Raw genomic sequence first — 16,292 nt, forward strand, 5'->3', positions numbered from 1 at the left:
GCTTTATAGTTGGTTGATTTACTGCCTATTTATTTATTTATTTATTTATTTATTTATTTATTTGTATTTTTCTGAAGCTGGAAACGGGGAGGCAGTCAGACAGACTCCCGCATGCGCCCAACCGGGATCCACCCGGCATGCCCACCAGGGGGTAATGCTCTGCCCATCTGGGGCATTGCTCTGTTGCAACCAGAGCCATTCTAGTGCCTGAGCCAGAGGCCATGGAGCCTTCCTCAGCGCCCGGGCCAACTTTGCTCCAAAGGAGCCTTGGCTGCAGGAGGGGAAGAGAGAGACAGAGAGGAAGGAGAGGGGGAGGGGTGGAGAAGTAGATTGGCGCTTCTCCTGTGTGCCCTGGCCGGGAATCGAACCTGGAACTCCTGCACGCCAGGCTGATGCTCTACCACTGAGCCAACTGGCCAGGGCCAAATTTTGCTTTCTTATATTTTCTTACTGATATATACTGCTCACAAAAATTAGAGGATATTTTAATGCTTTATATTCATTTTGAAATATCCCCTAATTTTTGTGAGCAGTATATTTTGGATAGAAAAGATAGAGAGAAAGGGGGGAGGAGCGGGAAGCATCAACTTGCAGTAGTTGCTTCTCGTATGTGCCTTGATTGGGTTCCCAGGGTTTGGAACCTGCAAATTTAGCATTCCAGGTCGGCACTTTTTCCATTGCGCCACCACGAGTCAGGCACTCATATTTTTTATTGTTTCTTTTCTCCTTAAAGAAATACCTTTAACATTTCATGTAATACTGGTTTATAGCTGATGAACTAACTCCGTGAGCTTTTTTGGGTTTACCTTGTTGAAGTTGTTTACACTTTCTGGACTTGTATGTCTATTTCCTTTGCCAGAATTGAAAAGTGGCTGGCTTTCTTTCTTTCTTTTTTTCTTTCTTTCTTTCTTTTTGACAGAAACAGAGAGAGACAAAGAGAGGGAAGATAGGGACAGATAGGAAGAGAGAGAGAGGAGAAGCATCAATTCTTCATTGCGGCACATTAGTTGTTCATTGATTGCTTTCTCATATGTGCCTTGACTGGGGGGCTACAGCAGACCAAGTAACCCCTTGCTCAAGCCAGCAACCTTGGGCTCAAGCTGGTGAGCCTTGCTCAAACCAGATTAGCCCACAATCAAGCTGGCAACCTCAGGGTTTCAAACCTGTGTCCTCTGCATCCCAGTCCAACGCTTATCCTCTGTGCCACCGCCTGATCAGGCTTGAAAAGTTTTAAGTCATTACAGTGGTACCTTGAGATATGAGTTTAATTCGTTCTGTAACCGAGCTCATAAGTCAGTCAACTCATATATCAAACAAATTTCTCCCATTTAAAATAACTGAAATAGATTTAATCTGTTCCAGCCCTGTGAAACATCCTCAAACCATCCTAAATTATGAAAAAGGACATGTTTTTAATTAAGAAACACACATGTATACTTTACCAATGCATAACAAAACATATGAAATAAAAAAAGTGTTATTTAGTACTCTATTCTTACCTGGAGACAGATGAGTGCGGCTAACAGAGGTGAATGGTGGATGAGGAGGGAGGGAAGAAGGGATGCAGGCACTGCAGACACAAATTAAAACTGCACTTTCTTAACACTAAATGTAAACTAAAACTGCATTTTCTTTACTTAAAATGAAACCACAAAAACTTAATTGTAAAAAAATGCACTTTCTTTACTTTAAACTTAACCTAAGCTTAACATTATGTATTTTTCATTTAATCATCACCTGTTTTTGCCTTTTTGGCTGCACTTTCAGCACTTTCACTTGCAGGACTTTTGAATAAAAATCTATCCAAAGAGGTTTGCTTTTGCCTGCCTTTTAAAATGTTACAGAAATGTGACAAACAAGTGTTATTAAAAAGTGCTGAAGCAGGACCAGTTGAAACTTTTTCTGGGTGTTTCTTTTCAATGTAACTTGAAAGCTTCTCCCATATTGCCAGCATTTCTTTAATTTCACTTGCAGAAATCACTTCCTCTGACTCTACCTCCTCCTCACTACTAATCTCTTGCAGAAGCTCGGTATGTTGCATCATCTGTAGCTCCTGCAGCTCCTCAGTTGAGAGTTCCTCCTCATGTTCCTAGACAAGCTTGTTTATGTCACCCTTATCTACCTCCAGACCCACTGACTTTCTGAGGGACACAATCTTCTCCAACGCTTCCACCTCGGCTTCGGTCTCTGGTTCAAATCCTTCAAAGTCCCTGTCTGCAACACATCAGGCCATAACTTTTTCCATGCCGAGTTCAAGGTTCTCCTTGTAACCTCTTGCTATGCCACGTCAATAATGCGTAAACATATCATGATGTTATAGTGATCTTTCCAAAACTCTTGAAGGGTTAGATTTGTATTCTCAGTAACCTCAAAGCAGCAGTGGAACAAGTGCTTTGTGTAAAGCTTTTTAAAGTTGGAAAGGTGCCTGACCAGGCGGTGGCGCAGTGGATAGAGCGTCGGACTGGGATGCCAAGGACCCGGGTTCAAGACCCCGAGGTCGCCAGCTTGAGCGCAGGCTCATCTGGTTTGAACAAAAGCCCACCAGCTTGGACCCAAGGTCGCTGGCTCCAGCAAGGGGTTACTCCGTCTGCTGAAGGCCCGCAGTCAAGGCACATATGAGAAAGCAATCAATGAACAACTAAGGTGTTGCAACGCGCAATGAAAAACTAATGATTGATGCTTCTCATCTCTCTCCGTTCCTTTCTGTCTGTCCCTGTCTATCCCTCTCTCTGACTCTCTCTCTGTCTCTGTAAAAAATAAATAAATAAATAAAGTTGGAAAGGACCTGCTGATCAATAGGTTGCAAGATATTGGGTGGGAAGTAGAGGACTTTCATGAATTTGAACTCATCCAGAATGTCATCTTCAAGACCAGGTGGGTGGGCTAGAGCATTATCAAGGATTAGTAATGCTTTCATCAGGAGTTTATTTTCTTTTTTTTTTTTTTTTTGTATTTTTCTGAAGTTGGAAACGGGGAGGCAGTCAGACAGACTCCCACATGCACCCGACTGGGATCCACCTGGCATGCCCACCAGGGGGTGATGCTCTGCCCATCTGGGGCATTGCTCTGTTGCAACCAGGGCCATTCTAGCACCTGAGGCAGAGGCCATGGAGCCTTCCTCAGCGCCCGGGCCAATTTTGCTCCAATGGAGCCTCGTCTGCAGGAGGGGAAGAGAGAGACAGAGAGGAAGGAGAGGGGAAGGGGTGGAGAAGCAGATGGGCGCTTCTCCTGTGTGCCCTGACCAGGAATCGAACCTGGGACTCCTGTACGCCAGGCCGACGCTCTACCACTGAGCCAACCGGCCAGGGTAAGAGTCTATTTTCTTGAAGATATTTCTTCACTGCAGGACCAAAGATGAGGTTTACCCATTCAGTAAAAAAACTGCCACATAACCCATGCCCTAGCATTGGCACACCACATAACCTGCAGTTTTTCTTAAAGAATCTTGTGAATTTAAAGGCTTGATGATTTTCGGAATGATACACTAGCCGTGGCTTTACTTGACAGTCACTGCTAGTATTTGCACACAATGCAAAGGTCAGATGGTCCTGCATGGGTTTATGGCCTGGCAGCTTCTTCTCCTCTGCAGTGATGAAAGACCTCTGGGGCATATTTTTCCAAAACAATCCTGTTTCATCACAGTTGAACACTTATTGGGGGATGTAGCCTTCCTTTGTGATAAGCGCAGCAAAATGTGTGATGTACTCCTCAGCTGCCTTAACATCAGCACTCGCAGCTTCATTATGCATCACCACTGAGTGGATGCCAGATCTCTTCTTGAAATTTTCAAACCAGCCGTGACTTGCCTTAAACAAATCTTCTATTGCCTCTTTCGAGGTTGATGGTACTTTTATCTTCAAGTCGCCATAAATAATATGTGCCTTTTTGCATAGTACAGTCTCCATCACTGTATCTCCTGCCAGCTCTTTCTCTTTTACCCATACCAGCAGAAGCTTCTCCATTTCTTCATGGATATTTGTCCTTAATTGGGACAGAACTGTAGTTCCTTTTGCTGGATTTGTGCTTTTGATGGCATCCTTTTGTTTAAGGATGGTACAAATTGTAGATGTATTGCAGTCGTATAGCCTTGCCAGTTCAATCACTCATCCACCATGCTCATGTTTCTCTATTATTTCTTGCTATACTTCTATCGACATCATTCTCTTCTTCTTCTCACCACTGTCCTTTACACTGACTTTCTTCGGCCCCATGATAGCACACAAAAAAAGTTAGTAAAAAATGCAAAAATCATGCAAGAACGAGTATAGCACATGAGATTCGACTTGGTTCTGTGGGTAACATGTGAGAAAGAACGAGATGCTGGTGTTGTACTGCCGCTACTGGACTCGTGCACCAACGCATCAACTAGCAGCAGCTTCCTGAATCACAACTCGTATCTTGGAATTTTGCTCGGATCTCAAACAAAAATATGGACTGAGTCGCAGCTTGTGTCTTAAAAAAAATTGTATGTTGGTCTGCTCATATCTCAAGGTACCACTGTATTTCTTCAAGTAGGTTCTCAATCCCTTGTTCTCTCTCTCCTTTTTCTGGTACCCCTATTTTGTGAATGTTGATACACTGAATATTGTCCCAGAGGTCCCTGAAACCAGTAGGTTCTTTCCTTTTCTTTGGGGTGGGGGGAGAGAGGGACAGACAGGAAAGAAAAGATAAGAAGCATTAACTCGTAGTTATGTCACCTTTGTTGTTCATTGCCTTCTCATATGTGCTTTGACCAGGTGGGGGGTAGCTCCAGATGAGCCAGTGACCCCTTGCTCAAGCCAGCAACCATGGGGTCATATGTATGACCCCATGCTCAAGCTGGCAACCCTAATCTCAAATTTGTGAGCCTGTACTCAAGCTGGCAACCTTGGGGTTTTGAACCTGAGTCCTCAGCATCCTAGGCTGATACTCTATCCACTGCGCCACCACCTGCTCAGGCTAAACCAGTGTTTCTCAATTGTCAGTCTACATACTAGTCTGCCAGATTTTATGCCAGTTTGTTAAATCATTAACCACCTTGATGTTGTATGAGGATTATAGACCAAATGATGTTAGTCATGTTCACTTATATTCAGGGTGATTTCTGCCTTTGTGGTCCCTGAAATAATTATCCTGTTTTTACTGATCCTCAAATGTAAAAGGGTTAAAAATGATTGCCTTAAACTATCCTGGTTATTTAAAAATTCCTTTCTCCTTTTTTTTTTTCCTGTCCTAGTTAGGTGTATTCCGTTACTTCGTCTTCCAGATCACTAATTGCATCTTCTTGTTCATCTAATCATCTGCTGATTCTTTCTAATCTATACTTCATTTCAATTATTGTAGTCTTCATTTCTGACTGTATTTTTTTTTTTTTTGGTTTCTGTTTGTAGTTGGTCTCACTGAGTTTACCTCTTTTTCTCCTAAATTCCTTGATCATCCTAATAACCTGTGTTTTGAACTCTATATCTGGTAGATTGCTTGTCTCCATTTTATTAGTTCTTTTTCTGGAGTTTTGTTCTGTTCTTTCATCTGGAACATGCTAGTTTCCTCAATTTGGCTGCCTCCCTGTATTATTCTCTATGTATTAGGTTAATCTGTTATGTCTCCTAGCCTTGGCAGGGTGGCCTTATGTAGTTGGTGTGCTTTGGAACTTAGTGGTGCAGTTTTGTTGTTCACCTGAGCTGAGTGCTCCAGGAAGGCCTTTGTGTGGGCTGTGTGTGCCCTCCTGTTATGGTTGAGCCTTGATTGCTGTTGTCAGTGGCTGGGATTGACCCTCAGGTTAATGAGAGCTGTCCGTGACTATAGCAGACAAGTTGTGCTGGGGGCTGACCTCACAGTGTAGGAGTCACTTTAGTAGGGCTCCAGCGCCAGCCACGTTTACCTTTTTAGGGTGTGTTGTGTGTAGAGCTGGTTGGGTGGTACTCTGGTTTGGTCTGAATTTGGCCACTGGATGCCTTGGTTCTGAAGCCTCTTGGGAGAGGCCCCAGTGTAGAACAAGGATAGCTGCCATTTGTGCCCAGTGGGTCACCTGGTGGGAGCTACAAGTGATCTGTAGTTGGTTGCCACTTGTGCTGGGCTTGGAGACTCGTGGAAGAAAGCATGATATTAATCAAGGCTGGAAGGCACTTGTACCGATTTTGTGGTTGCTTATTTGAACTTACTTCTGAAGCCAACACTATATGTAGCTTATGCCAGGTTTTGATCCACCTGGTGGAAGATGAAGGCAAGTTGAGAATGTTCACCAGTTTTTGTTTTTGTTTTTTTGTTTGTTTGTTTTTTCCTTCATTTTTCTCAAGCTGGAAACGGGGAGAGACAGTCAGACAGACTCCCGCATGCGCCCGACCGGGATCCACCCGGCACGCCCACCAGGGGCGACGCTCTGCCCACCAGGGGGCGATGCTCTGCCCATCCTGGGCGTCGCCATATTGCGACCAGAGCCACTCTAGCGCCTGAGGCAGAGGCCACAGAGCCATCCCCAGCGCCCGGGCCATCTTTGCTCCAATGGAGCCTTGGCTGCGGGAGGGGAAGAGAGAGACAGAGAGGAAAGCGCGGCGGAGGGGTGGAGAAGCAAATGGGCGCTTCCCCTGTGTGCCCTGGCCGGGAATCGAACCCGGGTCCTCCGCACGCTAGGCCGACGCTCTACCGCTGAGCCAACCGGCCAGGGCCTGTTCACCAGTTTTGCTGGGTGTGAAGCCACTTAGCAAGAGGTAAACCAGACAATGCAGTGGGGCCTTGAACCTTGGGTGGCGACAAGAATGGAGGGGATGAAGAGAGTTATCTAAGCTATAAACCCTGATCCTGTTCTGCTATCTTCTCCTTATCCTAACCCCAAGGTTTATATTTTAAAAAGTGACACTCTTACCATAACACTCTGGGCTTTGTCCCAAGAGAAAATCAAATCAGAAATAAGGCCTATGTAGGCCCTGGCTGGTTGGCTCAGTGGTAGAGCGTTGGCCCAGAGTGTGGATTTCCTGGGCTTGATTCCTGGTCAGGGCATACAGAAGAAGAAACCATCTGCTCCTCTATCTCTCCCCCTATCCCTTGCCTTTTTCTCTTCCCCACCCACAGCAATGGCTTGATTGATTCAAGTGCATTGGCCCCGGATGGTGGGGATGACCCCATGGAGCCTCTGCCTCAGGTGCTAATAATGGCTCAGTTGCGAGCATGGTACCAGATGGGGGTTGCTGGGTGGATCTTGGTCAGGCACATTCAGGAATCTGTCTATCTCCCCTCCTCTCACTTGGAATAGAAGAGGGGGGGGGATAAAAAAAAGAAGTAAGGCCTATGTGGACCACCCAGCATTTTTTATTAGAAGCACTATATGAGCCCTGGCCGGTTGGCTCAGCGGTAGAGCGTCGGCCTAGCATGCGGAGGACCCAGGTTCGATTCCCGGCCAGGGCACACAGGAGAAGCGCCCATTTGCTTCTCCACCCCTCCACCGCGCTTTCCTCTCTGTCTCTCTCTTCCCCTCCAGCAGCCAAGGCTCCATTGGAGCAAAGATGGCCCGGGCGCTGGGGATGGCTCTGTGGCCTCCGCCTCAGGCGCTAGAGTGGCTCTGGTCGCAACATGGCGACCCCCAGGATGGGCAGAGCATCGCCCCCTGGTGGGCAGAGCGTCGCCCCTGGTGGGCGTGCCGGGTGGATCCCGGTCGGGCGCATGCGGGAGTCTGTCAGACTGTCTCTCCGTTTCCAGCTTCAGAAAAATGAAAAAAAAAAAAAAAAAATGAGAAGCACTATATGAGCCATTCAATGAATTAACTCAAAGTCTTTCTTTCTTTTTTTTTTTTAATAGTTGAATTTTATTTCAGGCCAAACCCCCTCAACTCTGAACTAAATGCCATGACAGTCCCACAGCACAGACTGGTCATAGAAGAGCCCAGGGATGGCCAGAGGAGGGACAGATGGACGCGCAGAGCCGCACCCGAGCCTAAGTGCCGAGCAATGCAGACACCGGCGGCTCCGTCTCCTACCAGGCTCGCTCTCTTGCTCTAGGTGGAGAGGAATTATGGCAGCAGGAGGGCAGAATGCCTCATTGTCTGAAGGCATGTTGTTCCTCATCTCCATCCCTACAGAGCTCTCTCCAAAAAGAAACAAAGCCCTTGTGCCCCACTGGACTGAACATACGGCTGCCTGCACCACAGCAGAGGGACACTGTAGTGACTGAAGCCCCAGGGGCAGGGAGCTGTTTGTTACTAAGGGAGAAGAAAAGCATTCAAAAAAGAAAGGAGCCCATTCCACCCCTGCAGAAAAGATGGTCCCGTCTCTGCTTTATAAGTGGAAGAGACAGTGACAGTCCAGGACAGCCTTGTCCAAAACAAAGCCCCCGGAGCTGTCTGCCTTTCCTCGGGCTGTGAACAACCATTTCTCTTTCATGGGTGGCCATGCCCTGTTTTGTGGGTCTCAGGCCCCACACAGCCATGCTGAGGTCTTGGGATATGCAGGAAGCCCCAGCGACAGGAGCCACAGCACCATTCATTCAGAGTGATTAGTGGAGGAGACACCAGGAGGTGGGGAAATAAACACCCGCCACCCTGTCCACGCAAGGAGGGAGACAAGAGGCCAGCCTCCCAGAAACAAGTGCTCCAGGGCCTGCAGCAAAACGGAGCCAGTGGGAATACAACTATACAAGCATTTCTGTTGAGATAATATTCAATATGGTAGCTTAAAATCTGCCACTTAAGGGTCCCCAAAACCAGTCAACTAAGACAGTGTTCCTGGGCCCATTAACAAACATCTAAAGAAACTCAGCTCTCAAGAGAGTAAACATTGGATTCTGTTCAAAACCAACAGCCCCTGGACCTTATGCTTAACTTACAAACATCTGCAGTGTTCATTCCTATGAAGGAAGCTTGAGGAGTAGTCGTGACTAACCTCTGCAATCAATCTGAGCAGAGGCAACTGTAAAACACGAAGTAGCCCAACCTCCCAACACCTGTGCTGTACCCAATGCCACCCAATGTCTCCTCGCCTGCATCTTCTCGGTCTGCCTCAGAGCAGAACCCAGAGCTCACTTTTCCAAAACGGTTTCTAACTGACTAGGATCCAAAGGCACAGCACGGTCCCCTCCCCAGGACCTCCTCACAGGCTCGGGAGCAGAAGGTCCCTCATCAGATCTTGCAGAATCACAGCATGACGGTGAGGTAGCAGGTGGGAGAGGGAGGAGGGAGGCTTTCTGAGGAAGGAGCCTCAGAGTCAACCACAGGAGCCCACACCTCAAAATGACCCTTTTCTTCCTCAGGAGCCGGCCACGGAGAACTCCTCCGACCCGATCTTGGGAAAAAGCAGCAACTCTTAGGCTGGTCTTCTTTAGCCAAGTGAGAAGAGCCCGGCCTCTCCTCCTGGACCCAGCTACAGTTTGACATCGCATAGCGAAGAATGGCATCAGAAACGGTCATGTGGCTTTGGCCCTGGACACAGGCTTCTATCTCAGGCACTGAGAGCTGGCTTGGCAGAAGAGGTGTAACTGGCTGTCTGATAGGAGTACAACACTCTGCAGGACCTTTTCAAGGAAGTGCTGCAGACCTTGTCGTCACTTCTCAATGAACTCATCGGAGCTGCCAAAGAAGGTTGACTTCCCAGGAAGTTCAGGGACAGGCACTAAACCAGCATTTCTCTGTAGCTGCTTCCTCAGCCACACGAACTCACAGTAGCAGCGACGCACACAGGATGTCTGGGCAGTAAAGGCCTTGCTGTTGGTATGGAGGAAGATCTTATAATCCACATAAGAATTCCAGGAGCCTTCATTCTGCACACGGGGGTCCTGAACACGCACGGTGATCACTTCCTCCTGTTCTTGGTTCGCCAACATCCTACACCAAAAGCCCACTGGAAGAAAACATCTTGAAATGAAAACTGACTTCAGCCAATATTCACTGCAAACAAATGATCCGGCTGGCTCCTCCTTGTGTTCTCAGCGAACCAGCTCTGCTCCGTTCTTTGATCCGTCTGTAATTTGCCATTCCTTCCATTTGCAAGGTTAGTCACAAAGGCGACCACAGTCTAGCGCAAGAGCCTCCTATATCCCTGCGAGCTGCACCCACTGACCACAGCGACACCGCCGGAGCCCCACCATATAGCCAGTCTCGGCTTCTTCCCGGTGAGTGGCCGGCGCCCCAGTGCACGACGGGAGAGAGCTCCCGACACTCCAATCCCGGTTGCCCAGGGCTCCCCGCCTCTGCAACCTCCGACTTTTAGTGGCGATCCCGTTTCCCCCAAGGTGCGCGGGGCCCCACCCAGGCCCTGGCGGCAGTTGGGCTGTCCCACCACTGGCTTCGGGTGCTGGAGAGTGGACGCCGGTGAGGGGCCAGCAAGGTGCTCTGACCTCAAAGTCTTTCTTAACAAACTTTTAACTCAAGGCCAGGGAGAATTTTCTACACAGGTACAAAAATGATTTCTATAACTTGACAGTGAGAGTATTTAAACCTGTTATGTATTCCTCTTTGCCTTATCTGCAGTAATCTCAGAGCTAAATGTTGTGTGTTGCTTTAGTTTTTCAATGACCAGTATTTTTTATAATTATTTTTAAATTTTTTTAGAGGGAGAAAAAAGGGAGATAAGGAACATCAACTTGTAGTTGCATCACTTTCATTGATTGCTTCTCATCCATTCCATGTTGGAGAGGGGGCACTGCTCAAGCCAAGCCAGTGACCTCTTGCTCAAGCCTCCAACCATGGGATTCAAGCCAGTGATCTTTGGGCTCAAGCCAGTGACCTTTGGGTCATGTTATGATCCTGTGCTTAAGCTACCAACCTCACACTCAAGCTGGTGAGCCTGTGCTCAAGCCGGATAAGCCCAAGTTCAAGCTGGCAACCTCTGTTTCAAACCTGAGACTCAAATGTCCTGGGTTGATTCTCTATCCAATGCACCACCCTGGTCAGGCTATAAGTGTTTATAATACATTTGATTGATTGATTGATTATAGAGAGAAAGGAAAAGGGAGAGAAACATTAATTTGTTGTTCCACTTATTTATGCATTCATTGATTGATTCTTGTATGTGCCCTAAGGCTGAATCCTGCAACTTTGGCTTTATGGGATGATGCTCTAACCAACTGAGCTACCCAGCTAGAGTTTGGCCAATTTTTTTTTGATACTTTTTGTCTGTTTTCATGACTTCTTGCTAATTTTAAGTACATGCCCTAGTAAAATCAGACTGCCTGGATTCAGATCCCCACTCCACTATTAACTTGTTGGATGGCCTTGAAAGGTTGTTTATACACTCTGAACCTCAGTGTTCTCAGTTATAAAATGGAGATACCAGGACCTATCCTGTAAGACTCTTGTGAGATCAATGAAATCATCTTGGTAACATAGAGGGCTTAGACTTTGCATGCCACATTCAAAGGCCTAAATAAAAGTTAGTTATTACTAATATTATTTGGGTTCAGTTGTCTTGTTCTTATGCTTTTAAGTTTCCTTAGATCTCCTGTAGAAATAGCTGTAATATAATTTTAACAATAAATACATACAATCTAATAATAAGTAAAGTTGAGTCCTGACCTTGGATCAAATTTTGAGATTTAGGTTTTTGACAATTGGAATAGCAGAAATAAGTCAGAAATTTTACTGCACTTTAGAGGAAAAGTATGGCTATTCTGTGTCTGAGATATTTAACATTATGCAGTTTGATGGGGTACACAGTGTGTTTGTTGTTGGGAGGGGGGAGGTCATTTACTTTACAGGCAGGACAGGACCTCTCAAAAGCATCTTATTCCTGGGGATAGCCTAGCCTTGGCATTCATTCATTTAGTAATAGTAACTGAGCATCAGTCCAGAAGCTGAATTATCCTACTAAACTCAGAAAGTATCAGGCTCACAGCAGATGCATAGTCACTAAATTTACATTTGTCAATGGACATACATCCATAAAGGAGCCATTCCAGCAAGCATAAGCTAATTTCTTTTTCTATTTGGAAAGCAGATGTGAACTGGAAGACTATTTGGTGAGTATAAACTCAAAACAAGGAAAACACAGGAATTTGAGTGAGAAATATTACCTAGGCACCAAGAGAGTCCCATGAAATGCACCTGTCCTGTAAGAGAAAACACCCTTCTAGAGACCAGTAGCTCTCAACCTCAAAACCCTGTGTGCCTCTCCCAGGAACAGTATAAGACACACCCTAATATATGCTTCTCTGAACCTTACATTCCTTATTACTCCACCCAGTATGCATCTAGATATATTACTTTTTCTTCTTAAGTCGTAGTCTAGTGGGCATAAGACCTTTTCTGCAAGAGGACACAATGGAGGTGTAGGCAGCATGGGAAGCAGCAGATGCTGTCTGTCCACTGGGGGCTGGCAGCACTCAGCCAGCAGCTTTACAACGTGTGCCCCAGCCGGGTGAACTCAATTTCCATCTGGGGAAAAAAGCTGGAAGTCACAAGTCATCCCAGTCATTCCCTTAGGCTGCGTTATTCCAGGAAACAAAGTAGGGGAGGGAATACAGTCAGAGACAGGAAAGGTGAGTGTTAGGTCACTGCAGGAGGGACGCACAAGGCCTGGTGAGTTTTATAAGTAGTTTATTTTTGCATCTGCAAAACAGATGGGCTGAGACTCTAGTACAGAGGTTCCCAAACTATGGCCTGTGGGCTGCATGCAGCCCCCACTGCAATTCCGGAAGGGGCACCTCTTTCATTGGTGGTCAGTGAGAGGAGCATAGTTCCCATTGAAATACTGGTCATTTTGTTGATTTAAATTTACTTGTTCTTTATTTTAAATATTGTATTTGTTCCCGTTTTGTTTTTTTACTTTAAAATAAGATGTGTGCAGTGTGCATAGGGATTTGTTCATAGTTTTTTTTATAGTCCGGCCCTCCAACGGTCTGAGGGACAGTGAACTGGGCCCCTGTGTAAAAAGTTTGGGGAACCCTGCTCTAGTGGAATCAACAGAGAGAGGCAGGAAGGGGGTGTCTGATCGAGGGACTACACAGGCATTTGCTGATGTAGGGGCTAGACATGCTCAGATTAGCATATCCTGGTTTATGGCCTTGGTCACAGACTGTTTCCCTTCCCCAACCCTCAGGTCCCTCCGGAAGGCCTTGTCCCAAGGACACTTTCCAGAAGCTTCCCAGGGTGGGGGGACTTGCTTAAGGGGAAGTTGAGGTTGGGTGAGGAGAATTGAAGTTTAAAGGGGCCTTGAGTTGAGTGACATCAGAGAAATGGTGCCGTGAGGAGTGCGACCGACAAATCTCCCCAAAATTTCAACAAGTTCATCAACCAGAGACAGAAAAATCTATCCTTGGAGTGTCTGGGAGTTCCACACACTGAATGCGAAGGTAGGATCGAGCAAAAAATTGACTAAATATATAATCAACCCTGAAGGAAATAAGTCGGACAAAAACACACTCTGCCTTCCTCACTAACCTGAGCAAAGGCTGCTTTCACTTGGAACTGAAAATCAGGGAGCTAAGGGTGTGGAGGAAGCTAGGCTGTGGCATGGACGTTTGTTCAAGCCAAGGAAAGAGTGTGCCTGTGGTGAATCAGCCCCCGCGAGCAAATGCCCGCATGCCACAAGCATCCCAACCGCCCGTGCGCCGTGAGCAACCTCCGGCGCCATGAGCAGCAGCTGTCAGCGGTGCACAGGGAGTGCACCAAAGCGAACTTCCCTAGGCCCAAGCTTCTCTGGGCGGGTGGGGCGCCTTACCCAGCCATTCAAGCTAACAAGTAAGCGTTGGGGGAGGGGTGTGCGGGCAGGTTGCAGTCCTTTCTGTAGCAGATGGTTGGATCCAATCGCTGAAATTAGCTTAACCCACAGTCTGCTCACCTCCCAACTAACCTATGCGGCTCTAATTGACAAGATCTCTCTTAGTTCAGCGATCCAAAAAAAGACGCATGATACTTTTTAGTGCCTCTTGCTAAAGGGGTGGGGGCAACTTCTGATTGGCAGAGCTTTCATACTCAGGGTTATATGCTAAAAAGAGGGACTTGGCAGATGTTAAGACCTCCTGTACTGCAGGCAGCGACTAGGGCATCTTCTTTGCAGCCTAAACAGGTTACAAAGTGTGGAAAGCCTGGGGAGAGTGCTCCCACAGAGTGCTAGGCATGCTGAACAGGCCTGGAGGCTCATAGAAAGTCACCTTGAAAGCAATTGGCTCCCAGCCCTGCCTGATTAAGCTGGCGGCTCTGACTGCCAGAGCCTTACCCAGAGCCCTGTGTTGAGTGGGGAGAGAGTGGGGATTTGCCAGCTCTTTGAGCCTCTTAATCCCCAGGCAGAGGCAGCGGCAGCCTCATAGCTGGATCATCAGGCTGCTAATTCAGGAAGGAGAGACTAGGAGAGAGGCTCTGGGAAAACGGACTCTCTCATTGTCAGAGCCTGCAAACGCTAACAATCCTTGACTACCAATGAGACTGAGCCTAATATATGACATCGCCGTAGAGCGGTGTTTCCCAACGTGGGGCCCACACCCCACAGGGGGGCAATTCGATAGTTAAGGGGGGCAATTTGAAAATGGACTCGACACGACTTTAACTCTTTCGCCCTGGGCCATTTAAATGCAATGCTAGATATCAGTGCCAAATTTAACAAAAAATGCAATTCTTAAATAATTGCGGTAAATAATTATTAAGTAAAATTTCGTTTGACGAGACCAAAATATCAACTGGGTGATTGGCGTCGTCAAGTAAACTTCGTCCTGGGTTCACCGTGGAGTGTGCTGTCTGCCGCGGGGAACCCCGGACGTTTTAAAAACTCGCTAAACAACGCAGTTATTCTCACCTAATTGGCCCATCGCAACTTCTGTAGTGTTTCACATCATTCAGTTGGTGTTAATTTGAAATAAGTGTCAGTCAAAACTGTTGTAAAAGCTCGTTGATTTAATAATCATACATATATATAGTATATAGATATAATTGGTAAGTATTTGATTTTATTTTTATCAATATTAAACTCTTTATTAAGTACTTCTTGCATCGGGGCTAGAAAGCACTAATATTTTATAAATATTATTGGGGCTATAATAGTGCATGCATGACAATTTTAATTTTAGAAGCATAACTTTCCAGAAAATTTTGTCAAGTGGAAAAAATATAGATACCTTTTGATTTGCGGTGGTAGTGTAGTAAATGTGTTATATACATTTAAATAAATATGAATTTTTAGTATACGTTTACTCTATGTCACATTGAATATATTTTAACACATATTTTAATATTAGTTTTTAATTGATCTTATTTTTATTTCTTATAGCCCATAGTAAAATGAGTGGTGCAAGCAAGAAAAAAACTCGTCAATATTCAGAGGAATATTTAAAATTTGGGTTCATACCCGCTGTTCACGATGAGTGGATTCCTTTTTGTCTTTTATGCCAGCAATGCTTGACCAATGAATCAATGAAACGAGGTCGTCTTGAGGCGCATTTGAAGGCAAAACATAGTGCTCATATTAATTCAGATTTGAGTTACTTTAAAACTTTAAAGAAAATTTTTGAAAAAAGAACAACATTAATGTCTCTATTTACTGCTCATACTTCAACTAATAATCGTGTTCTTGAGGCTAGTTATCAAATTTCTTTATTCATCGCTAAAACTGGAGAAAATTACACTATAGGAGAGAATTTAATAAAACTGTCAATATCAGCATTTCTTAAAATGGTTCTTGAAAAAGATGACAAAGATGTAAAAGCTATGCCACTCAGTGACAATACTGTTAGCAGAAGAATAGACGAAATGAGTGAGGATATTGAAAAACAACTTATTGAAAAGCTGAAAACAAGAAAATTCTCCTTGCAAATGGATGAATCAACTTTGAGAGACAGTGAGGCAGTATTGATAACTTACGTAAGATATATTGATAAAGGACATTTTGCTGAAGAAATGTTCTGCAAAAGATTAGAAAGCACCACTACCTCCAAAAATATATATAATAAGCTAAAAAACTACTTAGATGTCAATGATACACCAATGAAAAATATAACATCTTGTGCTGCAGATGGTGCTCCCAATATGATGGGCAAGAAAAATGGCTGCTTAAAAGTGATGAAAGATGCGAATCCAGAAATGATTCTTGTGCATTGTGTTATTCATAGGGAAAAGTTGGTAGCTAAAAACATCTCGCCTGTTCTGAATGATGTATTACATACAGTAATAAAGTGTGTTAATGCTATTAAAGCTAGTGCCAAATGTGAGCGTCTTTTCAAGCTATTTTGTGAAGAACAAAATGAAGACCATGTGAGACTTTTACTTCATACTGAAGTCAGATGGCTATCTAAAGGAAACTGTTTGAAAAGATTTATGGAACTGTTTGATACTCTTAGTGATTTTTTAAGCGACAAACCTGAAATGAAGTATCTGTTAACAATAGATGGTAAAGCATTTGTGA

General features: G+C 45.3%; 1 pseudogene; it reads right to left on the reverse strand.

The window, feature by feature from the left end:
* Positions 1-8,985: 8,985 nt before the first annotated feature.
* LOC136393167 (sorting nexin-11 pseudogene) lies at positions 8,986-10,051 on the reverse strand (annotated as a pseudogene).
* Positions 10,052-16,292: the final 6,241 nt, after the last annotated feature.

Source organism: Saccopteryx leptura, chromosome 2 (genome assembly GCF_036850995.1).
Source record: "Saccopteryx leptura isolate mSacLep1 chromosome 2, mSacLep1_pri_phased_curated, whole genome shotgun sequence".
Lineage (NCBI taxonomy): Eukaryota > Metazoa > Chordata > Mammalia > Chiroptera > Emballonuridae > Saccopteryx > Saccopteryx leptura.